This window comes from Mastigoproctus giganteus, chromosome 1 (genome assembly GCF_048544385.1).
Source record: "Mastigoproctus giganteus isolate SK-2022 chromosome 1, ASM4854438v1, whole genome shotgun sequence".
Taxonomy (NCBI): Eukaryota; Metazoa; Arthropoda; class Arachnida; order Uropygi; family Thelyphonidae; genus Mastigoproctus; species Mastigoproctus giganteus.
In genome coordinates this window covers 43875582-43900152 of record NC_143575.1, presented here as the reverse complement: position 1 = coordinate 43900152, position 24571 = coordinate 43875582, and the positions used below count along the sequence as shown (strand labels likewise).

The following is a 24571-nucleotide window of genomic DNA, read 5'->3' as shown; positions in this document are numbered from 1 at the left end:
CCAGGTGCTTTTATGTGCAAGTGAGCTTCCTGTACCAGTAGTTGTGGACGTTATCTATTTCTGGAGTTCGTCAGTTGTGAGAGTTCTTGATCGTCTGTTTTACTTCTTCTTCCCGAACATGCATAGATTTTCCCGCAAATCCTGGCCAATTTTTTCTTTACTTCTTCTCCAAGTCCTTTTATCATTTCTGCTGGTAAATCATCCAGTCCAGCTTCCTCTATTTTTAACGAGACTATTTCCTTTTCAAAATTTGGCCCCAAAGTCTCTTCTTCATCTTCTGCTGTCACAGGCCAGACTTTTTTTTTTTTTTTTTTTTTGTTTTATCATATAGCTTTTCTGTATATTCCTTCCATCTTCTCCTTATTTGTTCTTTCTCATATAGAATTTTTCTGTCCTTGTCTTCTACCTTTTCGCTAGTCTTATTCTTCCCATTCGGTAAGCACTTGAGTTTTCCATACCTTAGATCAATTCTTCCTATTTTTGCCATTTCCTCTAGTTCTCTGCACTGTTCTTGCCACCATTTTTCTATTGCTTCATCTGTTGCTCATCTAATTTCATTATTCAAACTCCTATATTTAATCCTTGCCTCTTCTGAACTTTGTTGCTACCATTTTCTTCTCTTCTCCATTATGTCTATCATTTCTTCTGTGATCCATGTTTCCTTATTCTTTTCTAATCAATATCTCTAATTTGCTTTTTGCTATTGCAAAAAAGATGATCTTTTTAAACTTCTCCCTTTCTCTTTCCTCTCTATCGACTGTCTTTCTGTCAATTGCTTTTCTCTCAAATCTCCCACTAGTTCAGGCTTCAATACATTTAAATTCAATTTCCTTCTTTTCCTTGAACCCCTTATTCTCTTGAGCGTAATGTTCCACAGGTTTTCTTCTTCTGTTTTAGCATGCCTGCCAATTAACGTTCTTTGTGAATCACTCGGCTTCCAACAAGGCTGCATTCTAATATGTGTTTCCAGAAGACCTGGGTTTAATATGATAATCTAACAGTTACTTCAGGACAAAAATCTTGTGTTCTTAAATTTACTCTGAGAAGTAAAGAGCAAATTGCAACATCAAGATGCGTTGTGATTTTTCACCCAGAGTACCTCTTAGATAAGGGGGCCCCGGAGTGACCGCAATTAATGGTTCTTTAAATGAGCTTATTCAGTGAATTATGTGCAACTAGGAAGAATGGTCAAGAGACAAAAAGGGTAAACAAACAAAACAGGGTTTATTAAAAATACAAAATTATACAGCAGATTATTAAACAAAATATATCATGATTTGTGTGACACTTGTACGAGGCAGATTAGAAATAACTAGATAGCAGGTTAAAACATTACTGCTGTTGGCATAGCTGGAAATAGTGTTCTTCATGTCGAAACTATATTAACTTAATAATGTAATTAGTATTTTGCAACTAGGTTGATAAGTCACATTATCTGTTAAAACTGAGTACTAAGAATATGATACAGTTGTCTGATAGTTTATGAGGAAAGGTGTCTTGAAAATGCATTAAAACAAGTGTAAAAGGGTATATTCGACTTTGGGCAATTAGTATAGTTTGTTCTTAAGCAACAAGGGTTGACTTACCCGAATAATTCTGCACCGACTCGGGGGGGGGGGGAGAAGTTCTGGACCAAACGTTCATTGTGGCTCTTTTCACATCTTTTCTTACAGATTATTCTCCTTCTTCTTTGCTCACACACTCTCAAAAATCGGCCAAAAACTCCCACTGCTCACTCCTTTCTGTCAAGTCTCACCCAAAGTTAATATCTCTTGCTTTCCCCTTTCAAATTATATATATATATCTCATTGTCCCCTAACTGAAATTTCCCATGACCTTTTCTGATCTCACGTGTCAACAATGTGGGGAAAAGCAATACACTTGTGACTGCCAACTCGTGGGATTTGACACTCTAAAAATGATATTTTATACTAATGTGTTTATAGAGTTCTGATTAAGCAAGACGTGCTCTGTATTGTTCTGCTAATTCTACTCTTATAACAATAGTCGCCTTCTGCCTACACCGTTCTTGGGATATTACGCGTTCGGCGCTCTTGTCCGTTACACAGGAGAACGGCGTGACGTCATCGACCAACTAGATCCACGCGGTAGTGTAATATTACAGTGGCCGCACCCCTGGGGTGATGTTGATTGCGTGGGCGAAAAACTAACGCGAACGCAGCTATCTCCGACGGAGCGACGAAGTCCTAAATATAAAGGCTGTGGCAAAAGTATAGGGCACTATGAGGAATGAATGCTTCTAGAAAGCAAGCGAAAAGGGATAGAAATGAAAAATATTTTTCATAGTAATCTTCATTTTCCTCACTACCAAATTGTGGTCAGAATCAGCATCTGCACCCAGATAACTATGTCAATTCTTCATAGCTTCCTGTACCTTTTGTTGACTAACATATAATCGATTTGGTACCTGTAAACATGCCCTGGTCTTCTCCAAGTGTATCTTCTTCTATTCTCCCGTGTAAAGCATGTGTCTCATGCAAACATCTCTCTTCTTTTGTCATATTCTATAATCTTCTTGCCCCTCTCATTCCTTGTCCCAAGTTCATATTCCCCAACCTCATCTCCATTCCTTCCTTCACAGAGCACAGCATTCCAATCTTCCATCACAATGCATTTATCACTCCCCACTTCTTCTTCTTCTTCCCTTATTTTCTTTATCTCTTCATATACCTCACCTACTTCATCTTCATTATGGCTGCTTTTTGATAAATAGAACTGAAGAATCGATAAATCTACTGGCTCAGCCTTTAATCTTACAGCTATAATCCTGTCACTGACTTGCATCACTTTCTTGAGTCTTTTCTGTGCATTATTTCTAGACGTATAGCTGCTCCTCGCTGTCTGTCGTTCCCTCCTTTGTATATTACCATTATATATTCACTTATGAAGTCTCCCTCGTGTTTTCCTTAAGTCTCTGCTGTACCTAATATATTCAGTCTATTTTTTTTCATTTCTCAGACAAATTCTTCTAAGTTATATTAAATGAAGCCGGGGAATAGATGAAACCCCTGTTTCATACCTCTTCCTAACTATACACTTTCAATCTTATCTTTGTTCACTCTTAATGTTACTTTGTATGCCGAACATGAACTACTAATAATCTTCTGTCCTTCCAGTCCTATTCCCTCCTCTCCAATACAATTAATAATTTAAGCCTGTCTGCCAATGAAAAGCCTACCCTAAATCTATTAAAACATACACACACAACCTTTTTTCACTTCCAAGATGCATTTCTGTCAACATTCTCCTCACACCTATTGCATCCCTATTTCTCCTACCCTCCTAAAACAAAACTGTCCTTATCTCAATTCTTCCTCTGTTTTTCTTATCAACCATTCATTTAATATTAACCCCGGGGGCTCACATCTGGTGAGTATGGGCTTGGCACACCCAGGGTCCTGAGCTGGATATCATCATTCTTCTCTTTCATTATGATTTCCTTTCTACTTTTTACTCTCCCTCTCAGGGTAACTCGGGGAATTTTTTTTTGTCGGTTCAGCATAAGCTTCAGGCTTCCTTGAACCATATGGCTAATAATAATAATAATATTATTATTATTATTTGTGTTGCGTGTATTACCTGTTGACCTACGTATAGTATAACATACTAATTATAAATAGTAAAAATACGATTTCTAATCAGGGAAGGCGCAACGGGGATTCTGTGATGTATCAGCATAGCGTGCTCGAGAATTTTCTAGCCACGTGATGCAGTAGTGTTGATTATTGTTTAGAAATGTTGAGGTATCTTCTTATGTTTAAATTTTGTTGAAGATTTTATGTATTAAATATATATCATCCTTAAAAAGGTGTGCCGAAAACTTATCTTTGGTGTAGCTTCTTCTAAGCATAATCTTTAAGGGAATTATTTTTTGAAGGTAATAAAGGTTACGTTATTTGTATATTGTGCCGCATTTTTCCCCCTATTCAATTTTAGCTTTAAAAATAATGTGGAACCTGAGGTCACGGAAGTCGATAAATATTTTCCAACACTTGTGAATAAAAAGTGGAAAGGATGTTTAAACGTTTACCGAGGTAGTTTTATAAAAATCCATATGAATTTAATTTCAACGGTTTTAACAGTAAACTGATTTTCATTTAAATGTTAATAAATTATTAATATGCTAAACGTTCAGTTAAGGCTAAACTCCACTTAAATTTTTGAAGATAATATTTACAGGATTAATTCTAGAATTTCTAACCATTTTCCAGTTTGACAGATTTCCTCCGTTTCTTCTGTAGATAAGCTGGAGGGGTTGCTTGAAATCCATTTCTTCGAGAGTGAACCTGCCGATATAAATTGTGGTCGCAACCAACATGAAAAGAGAGATTCTCACGTGCTTGTATACCATGCGTATAGTTAATAAATTTGATGAATTTCTGGTAGAGTTACCATTTTTTTTCTCCTTCATATCCTGGGACAAAATGGTTTCAACATAAAGAAAATGAAAAATAAGCATATAACATTCTGCATTTCCGAGGACAGACTTTTTATTATTGAATAAATGAAATTATAATTATATTAAATATTTATTTAAATTAATTTTAATATTAATTAGATTAAAAAATAAAAATTTAGGGGGATTAACCTATACTCTTATAGGTGTTTTTTTCTGCCAGTATGATTTAAACTGCAGTGACTTAGTGCTGACAGCAGAACAAATTTGTGCCATCAGAATGAGTTGTTTATACTCCAGCACGACCACCAGGTCAGTGGAGTTTACAATAAATCATCAATACAAAAATATTAATCATATTTAGTAGTCACAGGCTTGAACCCGGTCCACTCCTGTGCTACTGCGCTCACACTACAGACCACTCGGCTATGTCATTGGCATTCTATTGCTTTGAAACAAATGACATCATAACTGGGTTAATCAGCTATTTATTTATTATTAGTACTAGTAAATGATGCAAGGAAGAAAACTTTTCAGCATCATACAAAAAAAAAAAAAAAAAAGGAAAACTATCAACTTCATCAATCCAACCCCCTCTAATAATATCTAATTCTTTCTTAAATTAATTCAAATAGTCTACTTCCATAACACCAGATGGTAGTTTGTTGAAGCAATCAGTTACTCTCTCTCTAAAAAGAAAATTTATTGAAATTTTCTTTCAGCCAGACATAAACGGAAAACCTTTCTTAGTTTATGGCCCCTTGTGTGAATTGTCTGAGTAGGAGTTAGAATACTGTTATCATTAAGTTTACTCAATCCACTTAAGCATTAATCACTTCAATCAGGTATCCCAGCAAGTGCTTAGTTTCTAAGCAGTGTAGTTTGCAGAACTGAAGTCTTATGGTAAGGACCCCTCCCACCCTTTATATTCTTGACTAATTTGGTCGCTGTTCTCTGAACCTTTTCCGAGAGATCAACATCTTTCTTAAAATGAAGCTTCCAGACCCGCATGCAGTACTCAAGATGTGACCTAACCATTGCCTTATAAATGGGATAGTCACCTCCTTTGCCCTGCTGGCAAAATTACTGCATACAGGTCTGGAGGCCTCATTTTAGGAAAGATGTTGAGCTATTATAATGAGTACAGAGAAGAACAGTGAGATTAGTGAGTGGAACAAAGGGTTGCTCTTACCAAGATAGGCTTAAGCTCTGCAAATTGCAGCATATGGAGACTAGGCACCTGCGAGGTAGTAGTAGTAGTAGTGGCACACGATGCAAGAAAGCAAGTGTAGGAGCTTATGCAGCATCAGCCAAAAAAAAAAAAAATCACACCATTCCCTCCAAATGCCTGTCCAGTTCCTCCTTAAATTTATTTAACCTATCAACTTCCACAACGACAGATGGAAGTTTGTTCCAGCAATTAACCACCCGCTGGCTAAAGGCAAATTTCCGCACATCTGTTCTACATCTGTCCTTTCTTAATTTGAACTTATGTCCCCGTAGGTTCGTAATCTGAACAAGTGGAAGGATCCCATCAGAATTCAGCGTGCTCAACCCATTCAAGGCCTTATAGACCTCAATCAGATCACCGCGCAGGTGCCTAGTCTCCAGCCACTGCAATTTGCAGAACTTAAGCCTCTCTTGGTAAGAGTATCCCTTCATTCCCCTCACCAATCGTGTTGCTCTTCTCTGTACACGCTCAAGCAAATCTACATCCTTCCTAAAATGAGGCCTCCAGACCTGTACGCAGTACTCAAGGCGTGGCCTGACCATTGCCTTATACAGAGGGACAATCACCTCCTTTTCCCTGCTAGCAAAATTCCTATATATCATTGACAAAACCCCATGACCTGCCCTAGCAGCCTGTCTGTATTGCTCAGAAAACTTCATATCTGACTGCACAATTACTCCCAGGTCTTTTTCATTTTCTACCACCTTAAGTGTAGTACCACACGGTACGTTTCTCTGGGGTTACTTCTACCCATATGCAGTACTTTGCATTTGTCAAGGTTGAACTTCAGTTGCCACTTCTTAGCCCATCTGCCCAATTTATCTAGATCCTGTTGCAGTAGCACACTGCCATTACTGTCATTAACAACCCTGCCAACCTTTGTGTCATCTGCAAACTTCGACATTAAGCCTGATAAACCTTCATCAATATCATTGATTTTGTGTATTCACAAAACAACAGTGGACCCAACACCGAACCCTGTGGGACTCCACTAATAACATTAGTCCACGAAGAGCAGCACCCATTGATTACCACCCTCTGTGTTCTCCCACTTAACCATCCTTTTATCCATTGTAGCAACTTACCCTTAATACCATTCTGCTCCAATTTGTACAGTAGTCTTCCATGCGCAACAGTGTCAAAAGCTTTCCTGAAATCCAAGTATATGATATCAAAATTATTTTTTGCATCCAGTTCCTTTGTGACCACATCATAATAACCAATCAAATTTGTCAGACAAGACTTTCCCTTAACAAACCCATGCTGTGTTTGAATTATTGCTGCAGTCTTGTCTAGATGATCCTGCAATGCATCTTTAATCAGTGACTCCATTATTTTACCCGGAAGTTAAACTAACTGGTCTGTAATTACTCGTGTCACCCTTCGATCCACCTTTGTGAATTGGGGACACATTTGCACACCTCCAGTCCGTGGGAACCTCCCCTGAGTCCAAGGATGCTCTCATAATTATGGCTAAGGGTTTGCTTAGTTGCTTTGCCGCCTCCTTTAAAATAACTGGATAGATCCCATCCACCCCAGGTGCCTTTCTTATGTTTAACTTCAACAATTTCTCCTCCACTTTGCTCTCAGTTATTACAAAATCATTAAGCACACTGCTACAATTTGATAACCTTCTTCCATTTTCAAATTGTAATAATTCCTCACGTGTGAATGTAGATGCAAAATACTCATTCAGTTTGTTTGCTATCTGAGCAGGATCATCAACAGTCGAACCATCGATGTCAAGTGGACCAATCATATTCATCCCCTTCCTTTTAGAGTTTATATAAGTAAAGAAATCCTTGCTGTTTTTCTTAGCATCTTTTGCCAAAGATTTCTCGTAATCCGCCTTCGCCTGCCGAACCTCCTTTGTGACCTGATTACAGACTAGCTTATATCTGCCACAGGCTTCTGCGTCACCTGATAATTTATATGCATCCCATGCATTTTTCTTCTCTGTCACGAGTCTCATTAGTTCATTTGATAACCATTTAGGCCTAAACCTTGAACGATATTTCTTAATCAGTATATAAAGTCTAGTAGCTTCCACGATTAATTCCTTGAATGCTTCCCACTTAGAATTTACTGTTGGTAACATCGTCAGTTGATCCCACTGTACAGAATTTAAAAACTGTCTGAGACCACTGTACTCCCCTTTACGGAAGCAAAAACCCTTTTCTTTACCCCTGACGGTAGTTACCTCTTTGAGTAAATCCCACTTCAGCACACTGTGATCACTGCCACCTAGTGGTTCCTTTATCTGCAAATTCTTAATACACGAATGATCACTGCTGATAACCAGATCAAGAGTGTTACTTTCTCTGGTTGCCTCTCGAACATGCTGCTGCAGAAAACAATCATCCAGTAAATCCACAAAAGTCTGACTAGTGTGTGAGTGACCAACCCACAAGTTCCAGTCAATATCTGGGAAGTTAAAATCCCCCATTATAAGACATTCTGATTTACTGGCCCACTCTATTTCTCTGTACAATTGTTCATTGTACTCATTCAAGTCATTAGGCCTATAACACACTCCTACCCTTATTTTTCCTTTCGCAGTGCTTATCTCATACCAAACTGACTCAACAGAGCACTGTTCATCTATATTAACTGGGTGCACTTCCTTTGATTGAGGTGATCTGATTGAGGTGTTTAATGCCTTGAATGGTTTGAGCAAGCTCAGTGCTGATGGGATTCTTTCTCTTGCTCAGATTCAGCACCTGAGGGGACATAAATTAAAACTGAGGAAAGACATATGTGGAATATATGTGCAGAAATTTGCCTTTAGCCAGTGGGTGGTTGATTGCTGAAACAAGCTTCCATCTGTCACTGTGAAAGTTTATAGCTTAAATGAATTCAAGGTTGAACTAGACATACTTCTGGAGTGAATGGATGGGTGAAATGGGATTTTTTTTCCTTTGGCTGATGCTATATAAGCTTGCCTTCTTGCATCATATGCCTCTTCTAATGCTATGTTCTTGTTTATACTCCAGTATGGCCACCAGGTGAGTAGAGTTTTTACAATAAATCATCAATACAAACGTTAATCGTATTAAGTAGTCGCAGGTTTGAACCTCAATCCACTGAAAGAGCAGGCGCCTCTGTAGCCAGGTGGGCAGGAGCAGCAGTGCGTAGCACAATGCTTCTTGATTAGACCGGGGTTCGAGCCCATGACCACCAAATATGGAGGATGTGGAAAGGTCAGGGAATGACCACCGCATATCCCGGAGCAATATGGCCTTAGTTGTTAATGCTCCTAAAAACCAAAACAACAACAACTGAAAGAGCACGTGCTACTGCACTCTCGCTCCTGACCACTCGGCTACATCAGGCCATCATTAACAGAACCCCATGAGATGTTCTAGCAGCCTGTCGACACTGCACAGAGAACTTCATGTTGGACTGTACAATTACCCCTAGGTCTCTTTGTTCTTTACTACCTTGAGTGTAGTATCAGCTAATTAGTATGTTTTTCTGGAGTTACTGCTGCTCGTATGTAGTACCTTGCATTTACCAGTGTTGAACCTGAATTACTACTATTTCTAATTCAATTACCACTTCTCAACCCATCTGTTTAATTTTTCTAAGTATTGTTGCTGTACTCATGGGAACAACTGATTATGTTACCAACTGCAATTTTTAAATGGAAGTAATCATAGAAGCAACTAAGAGCTATAGTTCAATAATTAAACCTAATTGGATATCAGAGAGAACTGATGAGACTAATGACAGTTAATGACAAGAACCATGGCATTGCAGTATGCATGGTTTCTGTCATTAACCACCATGTCAACCTTTATATACCAACAGCAAACTCATAAAATGAACTTTTTATGCCTTCATCTTAATAAATACTGTAAACAGTAAGGGCTTAGCACTGAACCCTAAGTACTCCACTAATAACATTAGTTCAAGTGTCTGTTTATAACCACTCTTTGTCTTCTGCCATTCAGCCTCCCCTTTATTCCATGGCAGTAACTTACTCCATTGCATTCACCTTTACAAAAGGAGTCCCTTGCCCTTTACAACAGTCAAGTTCTCTGACTGCTCATGGCACCCTTTTTAAGTAGAAGATACATTTTCATAGCTCCAATCTATGGGAATTGTCCCCTGAATCCAAGGATTCTGCCACAATTGTGGCTAAAAATTTCGCTACTGCTTTCAATTTAATTGGATGGATCTCATCATCCCTGCTGCCCTGTTTACTTTTAGCTTCAGAAATTTCTCTTCCACTTTCTTCTCAGTTATAACAAAATAATTTAGCTCCCACATATAACTTAGTGTACTTTTGGTGTTCCCATCCCTAAAAGCTTCTCACATAAATGTCGATACAGAATATTTATTTGGTTTTTCAGCACCCTGAACAGGCTCAACAATAGTTATGCCATTTATATCTGGTGTGCCAGATATAAATGGCATAACTATTGTTGAGTGTTTATTCCTTTCCTTCTGGTGTTAACTTAAGCAAAAAATTCTTTTCATTCTTAACCAAAAACTTCTCATTATCTTGCCTAACTGCCTTAGTTACCTGATTGTGAATATTTTGTACTTGCCGTAGGATTCTATACCCTCCTGCAAATTTATCATCACTCTGCAAATGTTCTCTCTCTCTCTCTCTCACTAGTGTTATCAGTTCTCTCTGATATTCATTTAGGTTTAATTATTGAACTGTACCTCTTAGTTGCTTTAAAAAGCTTTGTAGCTTCTATTATAATTTCCATTTAGAAATTGCAGTTAGTAATACCATCAGTTGTTCTCACTGAAAGGAATTAAAAACGGTCTTCAAGACCACTGCATTCACCTTTATGAAAGCAAACTCCCTTACCCTTGACAATAATTATATCTTTAACTATGACCCACATTAGTATATTATGATCACTGTTACCTAGGGCTTACAATACCGAGATTCTGGGATCCCGGTAATTTTTTTTTCAGGATTTGAAATACCAGTATTGATACAAAAATACCGGTTTTTCGGTACTAATTTAAAAAATAACTGTTTATGATTTATTCACATAAAGGTTATAAAATTGACAACAATAAATCATTAATATTACAGAATGTGTAATAGAGGGATTGTTATACACAATTCCAATGCAACGGAAACCTGAAAATGTCATGAAACTAAGACATAAAGCTTACAAATATATTTCTCTTAGTAAGTATAGTTTGTCTGGAAGTAAAACGCTTAAGGAATAACGAAAACATCATTACGGAAATATTTTAATTAGTGGCAGTAGGCTTCTTAGGGCAATTAAGGAATATGGTGAACGATGGCATGGCAGGTGCGGAAAGGTTAAAATTAAAAGCTTCTGAACAGTAGTTTAATTCCTCTATTACACTGCTACTTGAGGATGCAACACTTAGTGCGTTTTGTGAAAGGGTGTCAGTATGGAGCAGTTCAAAGGTATTGGGAACATGTGATCTAGAGGTAAAAGATGAGTGTTTCATTGTGTGACTCTGTGGTGTGGATAAAATATTCTGTTTTTCCCACCAAAGGAAGAAGAGTGCTTAAAGAATAACACCATGATTGGGTCTGGTTTAAATCAGATAGGGGGAGATACGTAAGCTTACGTATAAAATAGTACAAGGGGCGATCATAACTTGCAATCAACTGAATAAATAAATAAATGAGGTGCTTGTGCCGAAAGAGGGGTTTGTGGTTGTTGTTCAGAGGGGATTGCAGACTTGCAGCGGTAGTTCTGGGTTCAGTTTAGGTCCAGTTCTGGGAGTATTCAGCTATATAGTGAAGAGTTCTGCTGGGCATGTTCCTGTGCTGGAAGCTAATCCAGAAGTTGAATAACAAGCTAGTCAGATAGTGCCCTGGCCTCTACTACTGCTGTGGTAATTTCCTTCAGATTAACAGAGAACTCTTTCTGAAATAAGATAGTACTGAAAGATTTATACAGCAGATGCAGGATTCAACTAAGAAGAGAGAGAGACATCACCGCACTCCGTGGAAGGAATCCACACGAAGGAATCCCACTGAGAAAGAGAAGGAAGGTAAGCTCTCTGAACTGTGTTGTATTGGAAATGGTACTTAGATAAAGCGGTAGATTATTTTAGAGCGAGGTTGAAGAAATTACAAGGAATAAGGAAATGTTTAGCATTGAGTTGAAGTTGAAGTTGTAAAGAAAATTGATAAGTTAGCAACTTATGGATTGCTGTTGTGAAGAGAATTGATATTGCTGATTAAGAGAAATATGAGGAAGTGATTAAGATTGAATTAGTTTAGTGTTTGAAGCTGTAGAGAGAGTTGAGATTGTTAATTGAGAGAAATTTTATGGAAATGATAGCATGTATTAACAGATTAAATGAGAAAAATTAATAGATTAGATGTAACTGACTACCAGTTATGTATATACTTGTAAGTAGTTTTTATGACAAATGACTTGTTTTATATTTGTGTCATTGCTCTTGAGAAACTGATAGCTCACATATAATATATATATATATACGATATTATATAATTTATATACTCGTTTGTGTTTTGTTATATTGGAATATCCCTCAACTCCTCAAAAAATTCTCATTTTTTAACGTAGTTAGGTAGCTTATGGGCCTCTGTGCTTGAGGGAAGCTGCTGTACAAAAATCATAACAATGGCCACTGATGGCAATATTAAGGTGCAGGGAAATAAATATTAATAAATAACCCCTACATCTTAGATTTGGTTTCCTCACAAAGCTTAAACGTCAATCCCTTTCTTTCATTAATACGGATATAGTGCCATAAAAAGTCAAAAAGAAAATAAGATTTTTTGAAGACAAGGGAACAAGGGGGGGGTGAGGGTAAACTGCAACTCGTCTACGACTTTCTCAGTACAATAGTACCAACCAGCACAGAATCCAAAAGGACATTTTCTGCCGCTAATTAAATATGTACCAAAAGTAGATCCAGTTTAAACGATACCACTGTTGATTGCTTATGTTTCGTAAGAGCTCACTTTATTCGGAGAGGTGGTGTGGATGCTTAGACATAACCAAATTTGCAGTATCAATATGTGTATATATATTTTTTAGGATAACTGTAAGTTTAATAATGTTTTGTCAGAATATTTATTATTGTAATAAAAGTTTGATTTAAAACATGAATTCAAGTAATTACTTTTTTTTTTTTTTTTTTTTCCTTACTTTATTGCACCTAACTGTCATCAAAATTTATTGAGAAAAATGTAAAATGTTTTTTTTTTTTTTTTTTTTGGGGAATACCAGTATTAATACTGGTATCATACATTAAAAATACAGAAATACTGGTATTAAGATTTTGACCAGTATTGTGAGCCTTACCGTCACCTATTTATTCTTTTATCGGTGTATTCTTAATGCATGGTAAGTCACTGCTGATAATCAGATCAAGAGTATCGCACGTTCTTTTGATTCCTCTGTAACATGCTGCTGTAAAAAACAATCATCCAATAAATCCAGAAAATTTCTGCTATTGTGTGGGTGACCAACCCACAGGTTCCAGCCAATATCTGGAAAGCCCCATTAAAAGACATTCCAGTGTACTAGTCCATTACACTTGCCAGAGTTGTTGTTCCTTATAATTGCTACAGTCATTTGACCTATAGCAGACTCCTATTCTCATTTTAGTTTTCCCATTGATTACATTGATTATGTTACACCAAACTGACTCAACATTGCACTTGGCCACTCACATCATCTGGGTGCATTGCCTTAGATTCTGTTCTTCTTAACCAAGAGCATTCTTTTCCTATCCCCTCCCCCTGCCTTGTGTGTCCTTCCCCTCCACATTTAAATTCCACGTTGCTTATATCTGAATGGCAGCTTGTTTCCAATATCCCTATTATGTCTACATTTGTGACTTAACTAGTACTTCAGATTCATCAAATTTGTTTCCTATATGCCTAACATTAGTGTACAAGCAAGTATACAGGTACCTGTTTTTTCTTTTAGTAACTCTAATATAACCTATGTATTTGTCATTTGATGATTCCTCCCCCCCCCCCCCAACAGACCTTGAAATTACCAACACCTCTCTTCACAGACTAATACATTAACTACAACCTTAGGCAAAAGCAGTGTAAATGATTTTTGCACTGTTTCTGTTGAAACATGCAGCAGTCTTTCCAGACTGCTGCATAACTCCCTCCACAAGCTAACAGTTGTCCAACCTACTTAACACTTCCTGAATAGCATCAGCAAATATTATTGCGTTCCATCTGTTTAAGTGTATTCCATCCCTGTAAGGCGTCTCCGTAGCCATGTGGGCAGGAGCAGCAGTGCGCAGCACATGCTTCTTGATTAGACCAGGGTTCGAGCCCGTGACCACCAAATACGGAGGATGCGGAAAGTCAGGGAATGACCACCACATATCCCTGGAGCAATATGGCCTTAGTTGCTAATGCTCCTAAAAACCAAATAACAACAACAACAACAACCATCTCTGTAAAAACAGTTGCTCCTATTTGCAAGCACAGACTATACTGGGAAAAACTTTAACCTATGAGCCTTGCACAGTTTCTCTTAAGCCACATTAATTGACAAGGCTTTCATCACATACTCCACCCTATTGTGTCCAGGCCGAATTGGTGATGCTTTGCACGAACAAGTTAGAGCAAAGAATCATTTTAGTTTGTAGTAAATCACTGAAATAGGTGAAATGGCATTGTTTTTGTTACATCTCATATTTACAATATCATTTTAGTTCATAGTAAATCACATCTCATATATAAATATCATATAATATCTCATATTTACAATATCATTTTAGTTCATAGTAAATCACATCTCATATTGTAAATATGAGATGTGATTTACTATGAACTAAAATGATAGTTTGCACTAACTTGTTCATCTACTGAGTCCATTCTTTCCATTAATTTGTCAAGTTCTTGAATTTATTCAAACTGCCCATTTCCACAACAACAGATGAAAGTTTGTCCCAACAATCAACCACCAAAATAGATTAAGGCAAACTTCTGTATATCTGTCCTGCAGCCATCCTTCCTCAATATGAATTTATGCCTCCTCATGTGTAGTCTGACCAAGAAAAAGAAAGCCATCAGCATTGAGCTTATTCAGTCCATCCAAGAATCCACCCTTAAACACCTAGATCTTATCTGTTCATAGGTGCCTAGTCTCCAGATACCGAAATTTGCAGAACCGAAGCCTTTCTTGGTAAGACCACCCTTTTGTTTCCATCATCAGTGTAGTTGCCCTTCTCTACATCCACTCCAGCAGATCTACATTGTTCCTAAATCGAGGCCTCCCAACCTGTATGCATTACACAAGATGTAGCCTAACCATGCTACATCTTGATTTTTATTTTTCATTTCTAATACGATGAGCGTAATACCACAGTTGGTGTGTCAGTCTGGTATTACTGCTACTGATATGCAGTACCTTGCATTTGTCAATGTTAAACCTCATTGCAATTTCTCAGCTGATGTACCTAATTTTTCTAGATCAGTAGCTTACTTTGATTACTGTCATTAACCACCCTGCCAACCTTTGTATCATCTGTAAACATAGGTACATCATGCCTGATATACCTTCATCAATATCATTAAATATAGAAAACAACAAGTCTCAGTTAGTAGTGGCGTAAAATTCCCCTGGGGACTCTATGCCACTACTAATTAGTCCACGAAGAGCCCTGAAGATCCATTGATAACCATTCTTTGTGTTTTCCCGCTCAATTATCCCTTTATCTGTAGCAGTAACTTGCCCTTAATGCTGTGCTGCTTCAATTTGTAAAGTAGTCTTTTATAAATAAAGTAGTAGTCAATAGCTTTTCTGAAAAATAAGTATATAACAATTGGATAGATCCAATACGTTCCAGGTGCCTTTTTTTTACTTTTACTTATACTTAGCTTCACCAATTTCTCTTGCACTTTCTTTAATTTTGTGATTAAGTTATCACAAAACCATTTTACTTGCATGTACACTAATGCTAGAAGTATAGTAAATAAAATTGATGAATTTGAAGTGCTGATCAAGACATCAAAGGCAGATATTGTTGGAATATCAGATACAAGCAGTGAAGAATTGGAATTTTGGATTATTGTTGTTATTTGTTTTTTTTAGGAGTATTAGCAACTAAGGCCATATTGCTCCGATGCGGTGGTCATTCCCCGACCTTTCCGCATCCTCCGTATTTGGTGGTGACGGGCTCGAACCCCGGTCTAATCAAGAAGCGTGTGCTATGCACTGCTGCTCCTTCCCATCTGGCTACGGAGGCACCTGGAATTTTGGGAGTACAATGCGTACAGAAAGGACAGGCAGGGTAGGAAGGGAGGAGGGGTTATGCTGTTAGTTAAGAAACAAAATCTAAGGAAATGTATCCAGTTGACACAGTTGGACAGTACAATGTTGAGTCTGTTTGGTGTAACATAAACACTGGGAAAGGGAAAATGAGAGTAGGAGTATGTTACAGGCCTAATGATGCTGATGAGTACAATGAACAGTTATGCAGAGAAATAGAATGGGCCAGTAAATTAGAATGTCTTGTAATGGGAAATTTTAACTTTCCAGCACTGTTGACTGGAACTTGTGGGTCGGTCACTCGCATGCTAGCAAGACTTTTGTGGATTTATTGGAGGATTGTTTTCTACATCAGCATGTTCGAGGGGCAACCAGAGGGAGTAATACCCTTGATCTGATTATCAGGTGATGGTGCATGCATTAGGAATTTGCGGATAAAGGAACCACTAGGCGACAGTGATCACAGTGCACTGATGTGGAATTTACTTAAAGATGTAACTATGATCAAGGGTGAAGGGATGGGTTTTTGTTTTCGTAAAGTTGACTACAGAGGTCTCGGACAGTTTTAAATTCTATAGAGTATGATCAACTGATGATGTTACCAACTGTAATTTTTTCTAAATGGGATGGGACTTAATCTTGGAGGCTACTAGGCTTTTCATACCAACTAAGAAATACTGTTCAAGGTTCAGGCCTAAATTGATGTCGGATGAATTAATGAGGCTCGTGGCAGAAAATAAAAATGCATGGGATGCATATAAATTATCAGGCAACACAGAAGCCTGTGACAGATATAAGGTGGTCTGTAATCAAGTCACAAAGGAGGTTAGGCAGGCGAAGGCAGATTACGAGAAATCTTTGGCAAAGGATGCAAAGAAAAACAGCAAAGAATTCTTTATTTATGTAAACTCTAGAAGGAAGGGGATGAATAAGATTGGTTCACTTAACATAGATTATTCAAGGAGGAAATGCCAGAAGTTTATCAAACTCTAACATGGAGCTAAGTGATTTTGTGGTAACTGAGAGCAAAGTGGAGGAGAAATTGTTTTTATTAAACATAAAAAGGTACCTGGAGCAGATGGAATCTATTCAGTTATAATAAAGGAGGCAGCAAGGGAAGTAAGCAAACCCTTAGCTATAATCATGAGAGCAAAATGGAGGAGAAATTGTTTTTATTAAACATAAAAAGGTACCTGGAGCAGATGGAATCTATTCAGTTATAATAAAGGAGGCAGCAAGGGAAGTAAGTAAACCCTTAGCTATAATCATGAGAGCATCCTTAAGGCGGAAACACACTATCACGTCACAGGACTCTCGTCATGTTGCTGTTTAGTGTAAAGTCAGTTGGTGACCAGATTAAAAAATTTGATCTCGGGATACTCATGCTTATGTTTGGGGTATTCATTCCTCGTTTAGGGGTACTCGCTTTATATCCGAAAACCGAACAATTTTAATAACAACCATTTTATTTCTATATTTTGTTGATTTTTACAAGTTCGTGAAATGCAAAATTAGTCAAATTTTAATAAAATTAACTGAATTATAGCTCGTGCTTTAATTAGTTTAATACAGAAAATTTTATTGCAAGAGTTATAAACAGTAAAGGAAACTTTTTATAAATATTAATTATGATATCTGTATTTTTATAGATATCATAATTGTTTACAATACAATTATTCAATAAACCTGATTTATTTTATCAAAAAGAAAATATTTACCTAGCAATACTTTTCATTTGGGTGAATTTTCTTTAAGTTTTTCATTTTTTAGTGCACATGCATAAAATTCTTTGCATGACATATTGTGATTGGTTTTTGGCAACAGTTCTCCTTCAACATTCTTATTTCTGTCCTTTTTCCACGCGTTAAACATTGAGCTAAATACTTGCTCACTCATTGCATTTGAGTGAGGCAAACCAAAAACAAAATTAATATTTTTTTCTGTATTATGTACTTCGTATGCATTTAAAATTTTTATCCAGAAATCTGTGGTATTTTTGAGGTCTTTTGTCACAATATTTTTATGGAATGATTTCAACAGAACATATTCTTTATGCAGCAAATCGATATTGATATTGGGAATTTTAAATTTAAAAAAAAGTTTGTTGCCCGAGTCTTAAACCATTACAGCGAATTAAAAAAGTCAAGTAGAATGTAAAAGGTTACAAAGTAAGCATAATATAAATATTCTACAACCCTCTTTGTAAATAGGATAGAATGTTGTTTTTTGAGTCTTTAAGGATGCATTTCAACAACAACTTTATCGTCAGTTAATTCTTTCTTCCTAAATAATCATCTCAACAGTTGCTTTATGATTTCTGCTTTTTTCAAATTCCCCATTTCAAATGTTAAAAAAGGGGTATCTTGAAAATTTTATTATAATTCCAAAAGGAGTACATTTTCCTCCCAGTTCATCCTCCTCTTCAGATTTTGAAGATTTAGAAAATGCACGCGCTTCTCTTATAGCCGAGAAAACAAAAGAGAGTACGCAAAAAAGAGAGTACGCAATGGAATTCCATTGCGTACGAATTCCATCATTTACTGCAGGACTTAGAAGAAGATGAAAATTGTTTTAAGAAGAAGAATTTAATTTCCTGTATAATCCAATTAAGGATGACATTCAAGGGCAAAATACGCAATTTCGAAATTCAATCAGCGCTAAGGAAAAATTAGTTGTGTGTTTAATTAAGGAAAGTTGAAATACTGCAAGTTTAATTTTGAATAAGGATTTATTCTGTCAAAATACGAAACAAAAATTTTTAATGAAATTTAATTACAACAAAAAACTACTTCTCAATCCTAAAAATTGAACTTGTAAGAAATTGTTATGAGTTGTGCAAATTGAATTGATTGACTTTTGTCCTCTAAATTTGTTAATTGTAATACTGTTGGTCTTTTTTTTCCTTTGGCCATATTTGAGCCTTCTCTGTGACTGGACATTTGCGGTGAGTTTGCCAAGTACCTGGTTGAAATGTAGGGTGCCTCGGAATAGGCACAGGAGCAACATCCTTGATATTGTTGTTGTTTGTTTCCGGATATTCTTACTTGTGCTCTCAAAACAGCATTATTTACTTATAATTTAATTTTCTATTAGCATTTCCTCCATTTTCCTCTTGTCATGCAGTCGCGCCTAACAAAATTTCTGAGATTTTTCGAACAAAAAAATCTCAGAAATCATGAGATTTTCTCATCATTATCTTGTGAATACAGCCAATGACAACAGTGCTCTCCGAGCAATAAACTAATTGGTAAACATAGCTCCCCCACATTTGACGTTAGACATGTATACAAGTGAAGTGATAGTAGTGTGTTTCCGCCTTTAAAGTTAGGGGAGTCCCCCATGGACTGGAGATGCGCAAATGTATCCCTAATCCACAAAGGGGGGGTTCAAAGGGTGACACAAATAATTATAGACCTGTTAGTTTAACTTCTGTCGCTGGTTAAAGAGGTGATACAGGATCAGCTAGACAAGACAGCAGCAATAGTTCAGACACAGCATGGGTTTGTTAAGTGGAAGTCTTGTCTGACCAATTTGATTGGATACTACTGTGTGGTGGTCACAAAGGATTTGGAAGCTAAAAATAATTTTGATATCATATATTTGGATTTCAGCTTTTGATACTGTTGCACATGGAAGACTGGAGTACAAATTGGAGCAGTATGGCATTAAGGGCAAGTTACTGCAATGGATAAAGGGATGGTTGAGTGGGAGACGGCAGAAAGTGGTAATAAATGGACACTGCTCTACATGGACTAATGTTATTAGCGGACTCCCCCCCCAGGGTTTGGTGCTGGGCCCATTGTTGTTTTATGTATTTATCAATGATATTGATGAAGGTATATTAGGCTTAATGTCGAAGTTTGCAGATGATACAAAGGTTGGCAGGGTTGTTAATGACACTAAAGACAGGATGCTACTGCAGCAGGATCTAGAAAAGTTAGGCAGATGGGCTGACAAGTGTCAACTGAAGTTTAACATTGACAAATGCAAAGTACTGCATATGGGTAGCAGTAACTCAAGAGAAATGTACCTACTGTGTGGTACTACACTCAGGGAGGTGGAGAATGAAAAAGACCTGGGGGTAATTGTGCAGTCAGATATGAAGTTTTCTGAGCAATGCAGATTGGGCTGCCAGAGCAGGTCATGGAGTTTTGTCAATGATATATGGGAATTTTGCTAGCAGAGACAAGAAGGTGATTATCCCTTTGTATAAGACAGTGGTCAGGCCACACCTTGAGTACTGTATGCAGGTCTGGAGGCCTCATTTAGGAAAGATATAGAGTTGCTAGAATGAGTACATAGAAGGGCAACAAGATTGGTGAGAGGAACAAAGGGGTGCGCTTATGAAGAAAGGCTTAATTTCTTTAAGTTACAGCATCCAGAGACAGAGTGTGGTGATCTGATTGAGGTGGATGAGGCCTTGAATGGTTTGAGCAGACTCAACGCTGATGGGATACTTCCACTTGCTCCAACTAAGAACCCGAGGAGGCATAGATTCAAATTGAGAAAAGACAGTTGTAGAATAGATGTGGGGAAGTTTGCCTTTAGCCAATGGGTAGTTGATTGCAGACTTCCATCTGTTACTGTGGAAGTTGATAGCTTAAATTAATTTAAGGCTGAACTAGACAAACATTTGGAGTGACCGGCTGAGGGAAATAGGAAGGTGTGTTTTTTTTTTTTTTTTTTGGCTGATTCTGTATAAGCTTGCTTTCTTGCATCATGCCTCAACTAATGCTAATTTAGCTCCATGTTAGACTTTGATAAACATCTGGCATCCCCTTCCATAAAGAATTACTCATTTGTTAATGTATATGCAAAAAGCCTATTCAGTTGATCAGTGGCCTGACCAGGATCGTCAACAGCTATACTGTCGACATCAAGTTGATCGTTGCGATTCCTCCCCTTCATTCTACTTTTAATATAAGCAAAGACATCTTTGCTGCTTTTCTTTGCATTCTTTGTCAAAGATTTCTTGTAATCTGCCTTAGCTTGTCTAACCTCTTTTGTCACTTGATTATAGACTAGTTTATATCTACCATAGGCTTCTGTATCACCTGATATTTTATATGTATCCCATGCATTTTTCTTCTCTACCAGGTCTCATCAGTTCATCTGACATCCATTTAGGCCTAAGCCTTGAACAGTCTTTCTTAGTTGGTATGAAAAATCTAGTAGCATCTACAGTTACTTCCCTAAATACTTTCCATTTAGAATTTGATATTTGGTAGCATCATCAATTGGTCCCACTGCATAGAATTTACAAACTGTCTGAGACCATTGTAGGCACCCTTTCGAAAGCAAAGTCCTTTCCTTTACCACTTACAGTCATTATGTCTTTAAGTAAATCCCATATCAGTACACTGATCACTGCCACCCAGTGTGGATTCTTAATGCATGGAAAATCACTGCTGATAATCAGATCAAGAATATGAGAATTAAATTATTTTATGATAACTGAAAAGTGACTTTAAGAGAAATTATTACAATTAACAGTGAACAAGTCACTTTAGTCATCTTTAGCTATTATAGTGAGTGCATCCTTGGATTTAGGCAAAGTCCATATAGATGAAGAAGTATACTTCTGCTATTCACAAAGATAAAACAAAGGATGAAATAATTGATTACAGCCATGTATGTTTGACTTCTGTATTGCAAAAAATTGTTTAAGGACATAATACAGGATTATCTAGGCAGGAATGGAGTTATAAGATATTTATACCATGGCTTTGTTTAGTAGTTTGTTTGTTAAACAAAATATTTTGCTTCTGGATAGTGGTAATCTTGGAGTAACATACTACTTGGTAGACCTCAAGATGATTGATAGTGAAAAACACTTAGGTGTAAAAATATAGTTCTCTGAACAGTGTCAGTAGGTTGCAGGGATAACTTATGGGGTTCTCTAAGTGAACTTTTCCAGTAGAGATAGATAGATGAGTCTTCCATTATGTAAAGTAGTGATAGGCCACATCTGCATACAGGCTTGCAAAGCACACAAAGAAGAGGAACAAAATTAGTTTTTAGCATATTCTTATCAAGTAACTGATTTCTCTAAGTTAGTGGTCGGAAACAGAGTAACTGTGGGATGACCTGATCAGGGTGTGTTTAAGTTTTAAAAAGTTGGATTAACTAAAGATTTGAGGGAGAATTTATACTTAATCAGCTGACATAAACCCCAGGGGCTCACATCTGGTGAGTATGGGCTTGGCACACCCAGGGTCCTGAGTTGGATATCATTCTTTTTCTTGGTTAAAAAAAACAAATTTTTTTTTTTTTTTTTTGGCTGGTGTAGCAAAAGCCTCAGGCTTCCTTGCACCATATGGCTAATGATAATAATAATATACATGTTTATTTTTGTCAATGCTACATACCATGCTTTCTTGGGTCATTCTGCTACCTCCATCATGTGTTTTTATCAAAATACTAGTTTCTATCCCAGAAATCTGACATAGAAACTAGTATTTTACAGTTGAATCCAGTATCTGAAGTTGAACTGCAAGTTCTTTGTTTCTATGAGATCACTGTTGTCTGCATCTTGCTAAGGATTGGCACAGCATTTGACAAAGGTACAATAAGATGGACTCTGGGTACAGATATTTAAATTATTCATAGCATTTATCCACATGTATTTGATCAGGAAAAATAATTTAACATTTAAGGATTGTTCATTTGTGAAAACATACTGTTCATCGTACATAGTTTGTTCACGTGCACAGTTGTAAGTTGGGTGTTTGGGGGAGTGACCTAGCGATTTATCCCTACCAGTATTTTTGCAATTTATGTTGCTTCAGTACACTGGTAATGATTACCCTATCACTTATAATTAATTTAACATATAGATAAAATTAATCATGTAAAGAAATTTAAAATCTTTTAATTTTCACAAGAGTTTGATATCAGTTGCTTTGGAAAGTTGGATTATGATTTTACCACTAATAAGCAAGGGGTAGATACAGAGCTGGATTTACATATAAGCTAACCAAGCTACAGCTTAGGGCCTAACATTACAAGGGGCTTCGCTCCATCTTAAAAATCCTTTTTTTAATATTGTCACAGGTGAATAGTAAGAGAGAAAGGCCTCATACATGTAGGTGCCTCCGTAGCCAGGTGGGCAGGAGCAGCAGTGCCCAGCACACGCTTCTTGATTAGACCGGGGTTCGAGCCTATGACCACTAAATACGGAGGATGCGGAAAGATCAGGGAATGACCACCGCATATCCCCATCCCCGGAGCAATATGGCCTTAGTTGCTAATGCTCCTAAAAATCAAATAACAAACAAACAAACAGCCTCATACATGTTATAGCTTAGGGCCACAACAAGTTTAAATCCGGCCTTGGGCAGATATGGGTATTTTTGCCTCATCACATTACACAGTAAGGAGACTTTTCTGCATAATAACTGTTCTAGGTGACTCCTCCATTTTTAGAATGTTATTTATATCCCCTATCACCACCACCCCTGCCTGGCAGCTAGTGCCAAGATCTTAAGCAAATTTATCACACTCCCATGTGACTTGTTTTTATATTTTGTAATAAAATATTAATACAGTTTATGTTGCACTGATGTGACTTGTTGTTTTTGCCTCTATTTTAAAATACCTTTATTTAATCAAGTTTGTTATCCTCCAGTAGACTTGATGACATTACACAGTTGAATCTCGAAATGTCACTTTTAAATTAGGTACTTGTATCATGATGGTTGTATAATTTTCTTATAACAGTTTCAGTAAATTTACATAACAGTTGCACACAGTGTAATAGCCTTTCTTTCTTATTAATGCCATTTGCTCTGAATAATCATGCCATGTTCCCATTTTAAATAATAAATACTGTACTATTTTTGTGTTCCTGAAAATGAACGAGTTCACTAATTCATTTTATTTGATTAAACTGGCACTTTCTGATATATTCACTGCATTTAAGTTTCCTTTTATTTATTCTTAACTATTTCTAAGTTAGAATTTTGTTTGTTTCATCTTAAACATCTGCACTGTTCTTCGTGTATTACTATTATTAGAGATCTGCCTCTTAAAAGAGATCTGACTTAATTTCTTAAAATTAAAACTTTACTTTTAGACATTTGATTCAAAAACCTTGTTATAAAAACTCTTCATTGGTTCTTATAGTTTGGACTCTGCTGAGATGTGAGTGTATGTATGTGTTCGATTTGTTGGAGACTGGAGTAATTTTGAATGGCACCTTCAACTGGGTCTCCAGCTAGTTGATTTTGCACAGATTTTGTAGGGCAACATATCCCAATATTGTGGTCCTTGGGGAAAAAATACTGGTCCATAGAAAATATACAAATAATTGCATGATCCTGTTATTGCACAACATTTGTGAATACAAGTCATGACATATAGGTGTGAAACTAATTTCTTGTCTTTGATTTTCTTCAAAATTAAGTGTAGAATTAGACTGCTTGTTGAACCAAATTTAAGGATAAAAGTGTCTCCTTTTGCTCCTGACATAAAGTTGCTGGGTAATGTTACAAAACATTATTGTTTATATTAGTTTTCTTAGTTATTTAAAAGCTATCAATTGGATTTCATGTAATGACTTATTATAAGATTAAATGAGTGAAAATTTATTTATTATTTTTTTATATTCTTTTATATTTTGGGTTGCAAAAAAAAAAAGGGGGTTCTTAAAAAAACCCAGTAACTATATAAAGTTTAAAAACACTGGTGTAGGAC

At 36.8% G+C, this 24571-nt stretch overlaps 1 protein-coding gene across 3 annotated transcripts in view; it reads left to right on the top strand.

Annotated features, from left to right (window-relative positions):
- The first annotated feature begins 3669 nt into the window (after window positions 1–3669).
- LOC150090753 (hsc70-interacting protein-like) overlaps window positions 3670–24571 on the top strand; it is a 203926-nt gene continuing 183024 nt past the window's right edge. The window contains exon 1 of one of the 3 annotated variants that reach the window (XM_090379869.1): window positions 3670–3764. The gene's annotated coding sequence lies outside the window, so the exon portion shown is untranslated. Of the gene's footprint in view, window positions 3899–3940; window positions 4056–24571 lie in introns of those variants that run through there. The other 2 variants (XM_090379852.1, XM_090379860.1) reach the window with 2 other exon arrangements.